Source organism: Papio anubis, chromosome 10 (genome assembly GCF_008728515.1).
Source record: "Papio anubis isolate 15944 chromosome 10, Panubis1.0, whole genome shotgun sequence".
Taxonomy (NCBI): domain Eukaryota; kingdom Metazoa; phylum Chordata; class Mammalia; order Primates; family Cercopithecidae; genus Papio; species Papio anubis.
In genome coordinates, this window is record NC_044985.1 from 41,579,006 (window position 1) to 41,588,410 (window position 9,405).

Consider the following 9,405-nt stretch of genomic DNA (forward strand, 5'->3'; position numbering starts at 1 on the left):
CCTATGCTACAACCTATACACGTATAGATACCTCTCAAAATAACATCCAACTGGTACCTCTTTCAGAGGCCAAACAGCCACCTCCTTAAAGGTGTTGGTTGATCCTTATCCCTCTGTAACTTGTGACCAAGATATTCAGAGTTCTGCCACTAATAGTCAGACGTGTAATTATTCACTCCCTTACTCAAGTGAACCTTAATATTAACTTGATATTAACTGAGCTTTCTATGCCCAGCCTCACCTACAGGAAGACCTGATAAATGCTCAATAAATAAAGGACAAAGAAGAGGGGAAAAGATGAAGGAGGAGGAAAGCAAGATTTTAATGATAAGGACAATGACAACAATTAAGCTCTTGTGTCTTTGAATGCAAAGAGCTGTCCCTACTAACGATTTGCTTTCATTTTTTATTTCTGAACAATATATGGGGGTCATCTTCCCTACCTCCCTCTCATCCTTTGGGTGTGTGTAACCTCGGCTTCTCCTTATTCTTGAACGTCAACAACCTCTTCAAGTATAATCTAAATAAACAGGGAGTTAAGTGGCTCCTGTCACCATTCTAAATGAATCAGTCCCACCTTTGATGCTGATGGGGATCAAGATGATGATGATGATGATGCACACTGGAGCTGGTCCAAATCACATATTACTCACTTTAATCTGATTTGGAAACAAGTAAAGACCCTTACACAGAAAAAATAATCCAGCGAGGGAGAGGAGCATAGGGGTATGAACTTTCTGTAAAATGACAGAAATCCACACAAAAAGAAAAACAAAAGTCTCATCCAGACTAGCAACTATTCAATAAACAAATTAAGGCAAATTTCCACAATACTTAGAATAGTTTTTTTCTGACTGCTTATTAGGACCCATTAGCAAGTTGTAAAATCAGTTTAATATATAAAGACTAGAATTTTTAAAATAAAAATTGAATATTAATTAAAAAGCATTATAATATTTTTTGTAGAACTTGTAATTCGGCTTTCTTTTCAACACCCGTGCACATGCATGTATGTTTGTGTGTGCACCAGGTCATGATATAAAATGTACTGCTGAGTGTTAAAATGTTTTAAAAATACTGAAATAGGCCAGGCGCGGTGGCTCAAGCCTGTAATCCCAGCGCTTTGGGAGGCCGAGATGGGCGGATCACGAGGTCAGGAGATCGAGACCATCCTGGCTGACACGGTGAAACCCCGTCTCTACTAAAAAATACAAAAAATTAGCCGGGCGAGGTGGCGGGCGCCTGTAGTCCCAGCTACTCGGGAGGCTGAGGCAGGAGAATGGCCTGAACCCGGGAGACGGAGCTTGCAGTGAGCTGAGATCCGGCCACTGCACTCCAGCCTGGGGGACAGAGCGAGACTCCATCTCAAAAAAAAAATAAAAATAAAAAAATAAAAAAAAATAAAAATACTGAAATAGAACATTTATGTTTATATAAAGTAATCTCTGCTGACCGAGCTTTTGTTTTTTACTAGGCCATCCTCATAAGATATTTGTTCTTGCCACTTATTGTTCACAACAACTCGGGTTCTTCAAGTTCAAGATAAGCATATGAAAACTGTATGAAAAATAGCATTGGGCACATGTGTCCCTTATCGTGAAAAGGAAGGTGTCACTCTAGATAACTACCTACACTTTCACTCGTACATATATTTCTATCTTGTGTAAGTCCCTGACATCAGGACAAGGGATATTCCCCCCTAAGCTCCAGCCTTTATGGTCATGTTTGCTTATACACATTAACTCACTACTTACAGAGAGTAAATCAAGCACATCTTACTTTCACTCCAAGCGTAGTCAACACTCATCAATAGCTGCGATAGTGGAAGTTTCGGAACTTGGTTTAAAACATCACCTCAACTCATCCTTTCTATTCCAGAATGCTCAAGTTCTTCTTACTGCATATTTTCCTCAGTACCCACTTTCCAAACTCCCAAGTATCATCCCACTTCTAACATCCAACTTTGTCCAAGATCACCCCACCTTCATTCTCCCCTCTGTACATTTCTAAAGTTCAAGGTTATATTTTTGGAGGGCCTATCAATATTCTTCTATAACTGGCTAAAAAGGAATCCCCCAAACCAGAGCAACCTTGCTTTTCAATGGCATGGTGATGTTAATCGCCAATCTTGGCTTTCATAGATGAGGAAAAACACACAGCCATCAAGTATTGAAGATGAAAAGTTACTTGTGGTATGTCCACTGATTTCAGCCCTTAAAATCTCTCAGAAGAGGAGTTTACTTTGGATTCCATCCATTTTCCAAAGAGGTCACCTACATTCTTCCACCTCTCACACAAGCATTGCCCACCACTATATTTTCACTGTCAACTGTTTGGAAACATACGCAACAGGAAAAAGTCCGAGTAAAGTAATTGATTCACTGAGTGTTTGGGTCCTAACTATAAACAATAAAGGATTCCCTGCTCTGTAGGATATAAAAAATTAGTGAGATATTCTTCCCAAAAATGTAGGCATCACCCTTAAATATAAAAACAAAGAAAGAAACATATGCTGAAAAGAACACAATAAATGTCTGTGGAATTGACTAAGCACAGGTTATAACATTAAGCACTAAGAAGAGGTATCAAAAGCAGTTCCTTCTACATAGAATGTCTTTCGTTCCCACTTTCCAAACTCATCCTTACGGACCACAGTGGGTAGTATCATCTTGTCCCCGATTTCCCTGATTTCCTAGAGGACTGGGTCCCTTTGCTCCCTTAATATGCAATCATCCCTTCATTCTCTCAGCAATTCAAAAACGATTTATTGACCGTGTGGTCTAGGCCAAGCATTGTGTTAGGTGCAAAAGTTACACAAAAGATGAATAAAACAGTCCCTTGCCTCAAGGAGCCCAGGGAGAGAATTTGAAAGGTTTTAAATTGGTGAAGGGCAATGACTTGTGCAGAAAGAATCAACGGAGAAATGAACAACTTGAAGTCTTTGCCCTCAGAGAGATCAATCATGTCCCAGAATAAGCAATGGGGATGATAAAACCTAGGAGACTGTCGAAAGGCAAAACAGCAATATCCAGAAAGCAGTCTTGCTTAGTAAGATTACTCTGAGCCTTGAAGAATCTGGGTCCCCCAAAAAGGAGGGGAGTCGGGGGCAATGGAGAGACCAGAACAGCCAGGGTTTGGCCTCAAGATGAATGAGAACTGACCTTGGGCGATCCCTCAGGACACTTACACTAAAAGTAGTCTCACCGGGATCCCCCCTCTTCAAAACAACCTTCACCTACTGCACAAGCCTCCACAAAATTTAGGAAGACTGAAATTTAAAGTTACTTTCCCAGTCACAGAAATAAAGGCCAAATACCCAGAGTCAACAATGAAGCAACTCTAATGGGCAAAGTGGAATGTTGGTCAGAGAGTGAAACCCAAAAATCAAACAACTGAAGAGCAGTGGCTCTGGAAAACAAAGCTGACGGATCACATAAGAGCCTTTACACATATAAACAATCTCACATTTCCAGAACTGCCTAGAAGAGCACAGGAATAGTATTCGCATATGCGGTCAGTTTGAATATTAGGGGCAGAGGGTGTATTTGTGTTAACTCAGAAAAGGAAGCTGCGGAATCTCTTATTAGTTAACTTTGAGAGTGTGAGTTCAAGCAAAACTACCTCCCATCTGAACCAAAGGCTGTGATGTGCCAACCACACCAAATTGATGAGGCTCTTTCGAAAGCAGTCTTTCATTTGAATGTCCTTCCAACAGACAAATCCTAGTTTAGAACTTCTGATTCTTAAACTTAGCATGGCAAGCAAGAACACTCCATGGCCAACTGCTAAAAATGAGGAGGTAAATCTTCCATTTGGTTCTTCTGAGAACTGGAATTGGCCACAGAAAGAAACACAAAGTTTTCACTCCAAAAGATCAAAGAAGGCATTTTGTACCAGGAAACCCAATTCCAAATCCTCATTTCCAGGAATAAAGCCACAGTGCCCAGTGCTTGCTTGGGAAAATAAAACAGGAGATTCTGTGGATTCCAATTAAAATTTCTGATGGCTTTATTTCCCAGCCTCACCAGTTTAATGTTGCTAACATTTCATCCAGGCCCTGCTTTAAATACTGCTTCCAGCTCTGAATGGTCACACCTTACTACTGGGTAAAAATGAAGGTGTCTTAACACTTCACGACAGCATTCTTTGCCCCATCCCAAGTGCTAGATATATAAGACAAGGTGATGCTGAAAAGTGCTAGCTTCAGCCCAGGCTGTGTCTCCCATAACTACAGCCAGGTGAAACCTCACTGCAGCCCACGCTATTTAGTTGCAATACTGGAAAGGAGAGTAGAAGCAGGAGAAAATAGGGGAGGAGGGGTATATACCTCAACCTTATTCAAATATAACAAACAATGAGCTTGCTTTACAATTATTTCCTGGGGTCTTGTCAATCAGCCAATAGTTCTTGTGTGCCTACTGCATACAAGGCACCAAGCTAAATCTATAGTCAGCATAGTGCAGTAAAATATTCCCTAAATAATCATTATGTTAATGGTTATGTGCTTAATTTTCTTTATCATTTTACAAAAAAATGTATCATGTATGTAGGTTATAAAGTCTAAAAATAAAATCATCACCTATGAACCCATCACCCAATCCAAAAACCAGAACATCACCAATACTGTATCATCTACCTACCTCCTCCATTTTTATTCCAGGTCCCTGCAACATACGCACACTCCACATAATCTTTATTCTGAAGTTGGGATTTCAGTGCAAGTACAAACGCATATTTATGACTACCTCCTATTCCTAACAAGTGAGTTGGCTTTCCAAATACGGTAGTAATACACAATTTCCTCTTTAAAAAAAATGATGTCTTTAGGTTCTTTTCTTTAAGTGAATCGTTGCTTTAAAGAAAAATATTAACAGAGTAAGTGGGACTCAGCCATGGTAAACTCAGGAAGACAGTATGTGAGTGAATGAAGTTTGACAATCACTGGCAAAAGTGGCCAAGAACATGAGTTCTGAAGTCCTGCAGACCTCTGGTTCAAATCCCCATTCTACCACTGAAATTTGCCAAGCTTCAATTTCTTATTGTAGAAAGGTAAAGTAACAATAAGACATATGGTATTTGTGGAAATGTCATGAAAAAGCACCTGTAAAGCCCAGTGCCTAGCACATATCCAGCACCCCTAAACTATCCTGTCATTAAAGCCACCCAAACATATCAAAGAGTTTTGCCACCATCAGTGGTTTGCTTCTCCAGAATTCCTACTGAGTTGGGCATGAGATCTCTTCACATAAAAATAAATCAAGATGCAGGGATCCAAGAGCAGAACAAGCCACAGATGACAGCTCCCAGTCCCAGCACTGATTCCATCTTCACCTCATGACCTTGAAGAGCAGGATCATTTTTCAGATCCATTTCTGTCCTGCCCCTCTCCCTCAGAAGACTGGACTACTCAATCCAAGCCTGAGAATTACCTAGAAGCCTATCATGACCATCACGGGACTAGTTCAGAACAATCTAGGGCAAGACAGATGCATAACCTCTATATCCTGACTCAATCTCTGTTATACCTTTCTTGGACACATGAAGAAAATCTGGCAAATCACTACTTCGAAAAAAATTCATTACAATTCTATTAATCAAATTAAATTCCTCACTTCTGAAATTAATATATTACATTCCTGAATATGGCATCTTTACTCTGAATCCTTAATATTCCTTTAAATTCCTCACAGATAACAACAAACTTGCTTGGATTCAAATGATCACTCTCTTCCAAGGTACAAAAGTTCTAAGACTACTATCTAACTCAGGTTTTATTTAAAATCACCCTCTCCATTTCAAGTAAAACTCAACAACACAGCTGGAAAGGGAGGGCATGAACCCAATCTATAATCATCGCAATCCTTAGTCTTTGTCACTTATCCGAAATTTATCTATACATCATTCACCACCTGTGAGTACCCGCATAAGGGGTAATAGTAGAAGTGCTATTATCCAACACCCAGTTACATCAACTTAAGGCCTACATTTCAGCTTCAAAAGAATCCCATTTTAAAATCCCAAGACAGAAAATAAAAACAAATGAATCATAAAATAAGTGATCGAAGTCCCATCCAGGCATAAGATAACCTTCTGACCCCTATGTCCCCATCAGTGAAATGGATGAGGCCCATATTCCAAACTTAAGCAGTCTGCACACTATAAAGCTGCATGGAGAGGCCGATGTCTGAGGTCAGCACAAGTCTAGTGTCTGCTGGCTGCCCAAGCCTGGGCCCCTGGCCAGCAACCCACCTCCAGAGACAAGTGCCAGGACATACTATAGTGTTTCCATTTAAGGCCCGCCACTTGGATCAGCCCATCTCTGAAATTTCTTAACACCACCTTTCCAGGAAGAATTTTTTTGGGGAAAAGGGAGGTGGTGTCTATTTTTTGCCACCGCCTTCCCTTGGGCTGTCAGAGCAATCTGCATCTCTGGGACAGGATTCTTTAAAACCACTGGGTTATGTCTCAATTCATGGGCCTCTTTTCAAAAATATGTAAAAGCACGTATGGAACGGCCCCTTTGCCCATCATCGAACTCTTATCATACATCCCTCAAAAAAGAAAGAAAAGCCCAATAAAATTGACAAGTCCATTGTATTACCTTGCTGCCTCTCCCCGAAAGTCAAATTCATGACAACTTTTTAATCAAGACTTTTCTTATGTTACTAAATGGAACGTTTTCTTCTCTAAGTAGCTTCTCTTCCATGCAAGCGGCGTTCAAATCTCCAGGGGAAAGGAGGGGTGGGGAGGGGGTGGGAGACTATCTGGCACAAACTGGACAGAGCCGAGCCAGTCTAGAACCCGACGGAAGTTACTGAATCCAGCGGCCCCAGAGGCCCACATCTCTTCTTAGGGCGCCCGAGGTTCTAGCCTCACTGTTTTGGTTACAGTGTTGAAGGAAGGGTTTTAAACTTGGCAAAGTACCGTGCAACATCTGTAACCACATTTGCCTTCTGGGGATCGGAAGATGAATCCCACATTCCTGGCTTTGAAGCTTTTTGAAACTGCAGCTAGGAAGAACCGAGGGAGGGAGGGAGTTGAGCAGAGTTTATTGGCTGTCTCTCCAGCAGAAAATTCCTCTTGGAAGAGATGGATATTTTGAGGGTGGGGGAAATTCGCCTATCTATCTCCTTACTCTCTACCAAGCTCTGCTAGGAAGGTGAGCCCCGTGGCCCCGCGGCCAGATCGATTTAAAAGTCAGAGTCGCACACCCTGAAGGAGTTCACAACACACACACACACACGCACACACACCCCAATGCAAGCCTGAGACCCCCGCTCCACGCCTCTGCCCTCCCCCCCCTCATATCCCACCAGCAGTTCAGGCCCAAAGCAAGACAGTTTTGTTCCGCGGCTGCTTCCCCCACGGAGTGGGGATCAAGCTTGGGGGAGAAAGGAATGAAAGCGAGGGGGAGGCACCGCAGACGCCCACCCTGCCACCCCCGATCCCTGCCTCTTCTCCCGCTAGGCTACCTCCTCCCTCGGTCCTCCCGGCTCCAGCAGGCGCGGCAGGCGACCTGCGCTCACCTCGGGTCCCGCCGCGGCCGGGGGCTGAGCCGGGGGAGGCGGAGTGCAAGGCAGCCGGGCGCTGCAGGTCGGCGCGGCGCGGGGCGGCGCGGGGCGGCGCGGGGCGGGGCGGGGCGGTGCAGCCGGCGAGGGAGCCCGGAACTCTGCGGGGCCGGCAGCCGGGGACCGAGGGCCGGCCCAGAGCAGCGGCGGCTGCGGCGGCTGCAGCGGAGCGGTGCGTGGGGCCGGGGGCTTCCCAGCCCTGGGGCCGGCGCGGCTGGCCGAGGAGCAGGCTGGCAGCGGCAGCGGCGGCAGCGGCAGCCACCCGGGGGAAAGAGCCGGGGGAGGGCGGGGAGGCGGGGTGAAGAGGAGGAGGAAGGGGAGGAGGGCGGGCGGAATAAACTTCCCGAGGCGCAGAGGCTCGGGCTGGGAGCACGGTCGCGGGCGGGGCGGGCGGACCAGCGGGACTTGCCCCCGGGGGCGGTGGGGGAGACCGTCACAGAGAGTAGAAAAGTTCCCCCAGCGCCGAGGGGGAGGCTGCGGCGGCGGCGGCGGCTGCAAAGAGCAGGAGCCGGAGCGGGAGGAGCGGGAGGAGGAGGAGGAGGAAGTGGCTGCGGAGCGCTCGGCCAATGAGTGTCTGGAGCTGTGATTAACCAGGCAGCAACACATCATTTCCTCCCGGCGCGGATCCAGGGAGCCGGGAGGGGAGAGAGGAGGCGGCGGGGCGGGGCCGTCCCCGCGCCCCCTGCAGGCGCCCGGCCGAGGGCGAGCCCGCCGAGCCCCGCCGAGCCTGACCGCGCCGCCCCCGGCGCGCCTGGCGCTGTCTGGCCGGTCGCTCGGCCCGCCGGATGGAAGCTACAAGCGCGCCGCCAGCGGGGCTCCTCGGAGGCGGCGGGGCAGGCCCGAGCTGGGCTCCCGTGGCCGGGGTGGGAGGAGAAGAGGCCGCGCGGCACGGGTGAGTGCCCAGGTAGGCGCGGGCGGGGCCGTCTGGACAGCTCCCGAGGGCGCGCGGGGCAGGCGGGCGGACGGGCGGGCATCCCGGGCCCAGGGACTGCGGGCGGCCACCTACTCGAGCCCTACATGTCAGACTTGGGCTGGATTCTCAGAGAGAAGCCTTAGCATTCTCATCCAGGCCATCTCTGACCTGCCTTCAAATCCCCTTCCACTTTGCTCATTTCCTCGCAAGGTCTAGGGTTATGCAAGAGCTTGCCGTGTTCGCCGTTGGCTTCCTTAGTAACAGAAATAAGCATGGAGGGGCTTCTGCAGTGATCTAGCCCTGTCCTAGGCGCCATGGGAGCTTACAGTGGAAAGGCAGGAACATTCTCCGCTGCAGAGAGGCCGATAACCTCGGTCCTTAGATACACAAAAACGCCCCAGTGTGCTAATATTACCCAGAGCGTCAAAAAGGCAAGCAAGGATCAAATTTTGCATGGTTCCTGCTGAGTGTAAAGGAAAGCACTAAGCCATTTTCTCTGCCCTCTAGAAGCTTATAATGTACAGTCCTATCACAAAGCAAAATAAAAACATGAAACCTATAAATGGGAATGCCATAAAGTATTTTTATCTCTACAGGTTCATTCATGCAGAGGGCATTTATTGGGTGACTGCAGTACTGCAAAAGGTTGCAAAGGAAATGGAAGATCTGGTCCCTGCAGGTTGGGAGTTTACGATCTAATTAGAAACACAAGGCATATATACGTGAAAAAACTAGAATCCCCAGCTGTAAGCAAAAGGATGGAGTAGGTGGGGGCATTTTCTTCATAAAGAGGAGGGCTTTGTACCTGTATGATTGGTGAGGATCAGGAGAGGCAAGTTCAGTACCAATCAAGGCAAGAGCACCTATATGTGTCCCTGCTCTATAGAATGATATAACAGGGCCCTCATTGTCACTTGGCTGAAG

General features: G+C 46.5%; 1 protein-coding gene across 8 annotated transcripts in view; it reads right to left on the minus strand.

Moving 5' to 3' along the window:
- Positions 1-8,071, minus strand: part of ACVR1 (activin A receptor type 1) — a 141,009-nt gene extending 132,938 nt beyond the window's left edge. For 3 of the 8 annotated variants that reach the window (XM_021923637.2, XM_009182268.3, XM_021923636.2), the window contains exon 1: positions 7,527-7,805. The gene's annotated coding sequence lies outside the window, so the exon portion shown is untranslated. Of the gene's footprint in view, positions 1-6,601; positions 7,257-7,472 lie in introns of those variants that run through there. The other 5 variants (XM_009182269.3, XM_009182270.4, XM_003907500.4 and 2 more) reach the window with 5 other exon arrangements.
- Between the last annotated feature and the right edge of the window lie 1,334 nt (positions 8,072-9,405).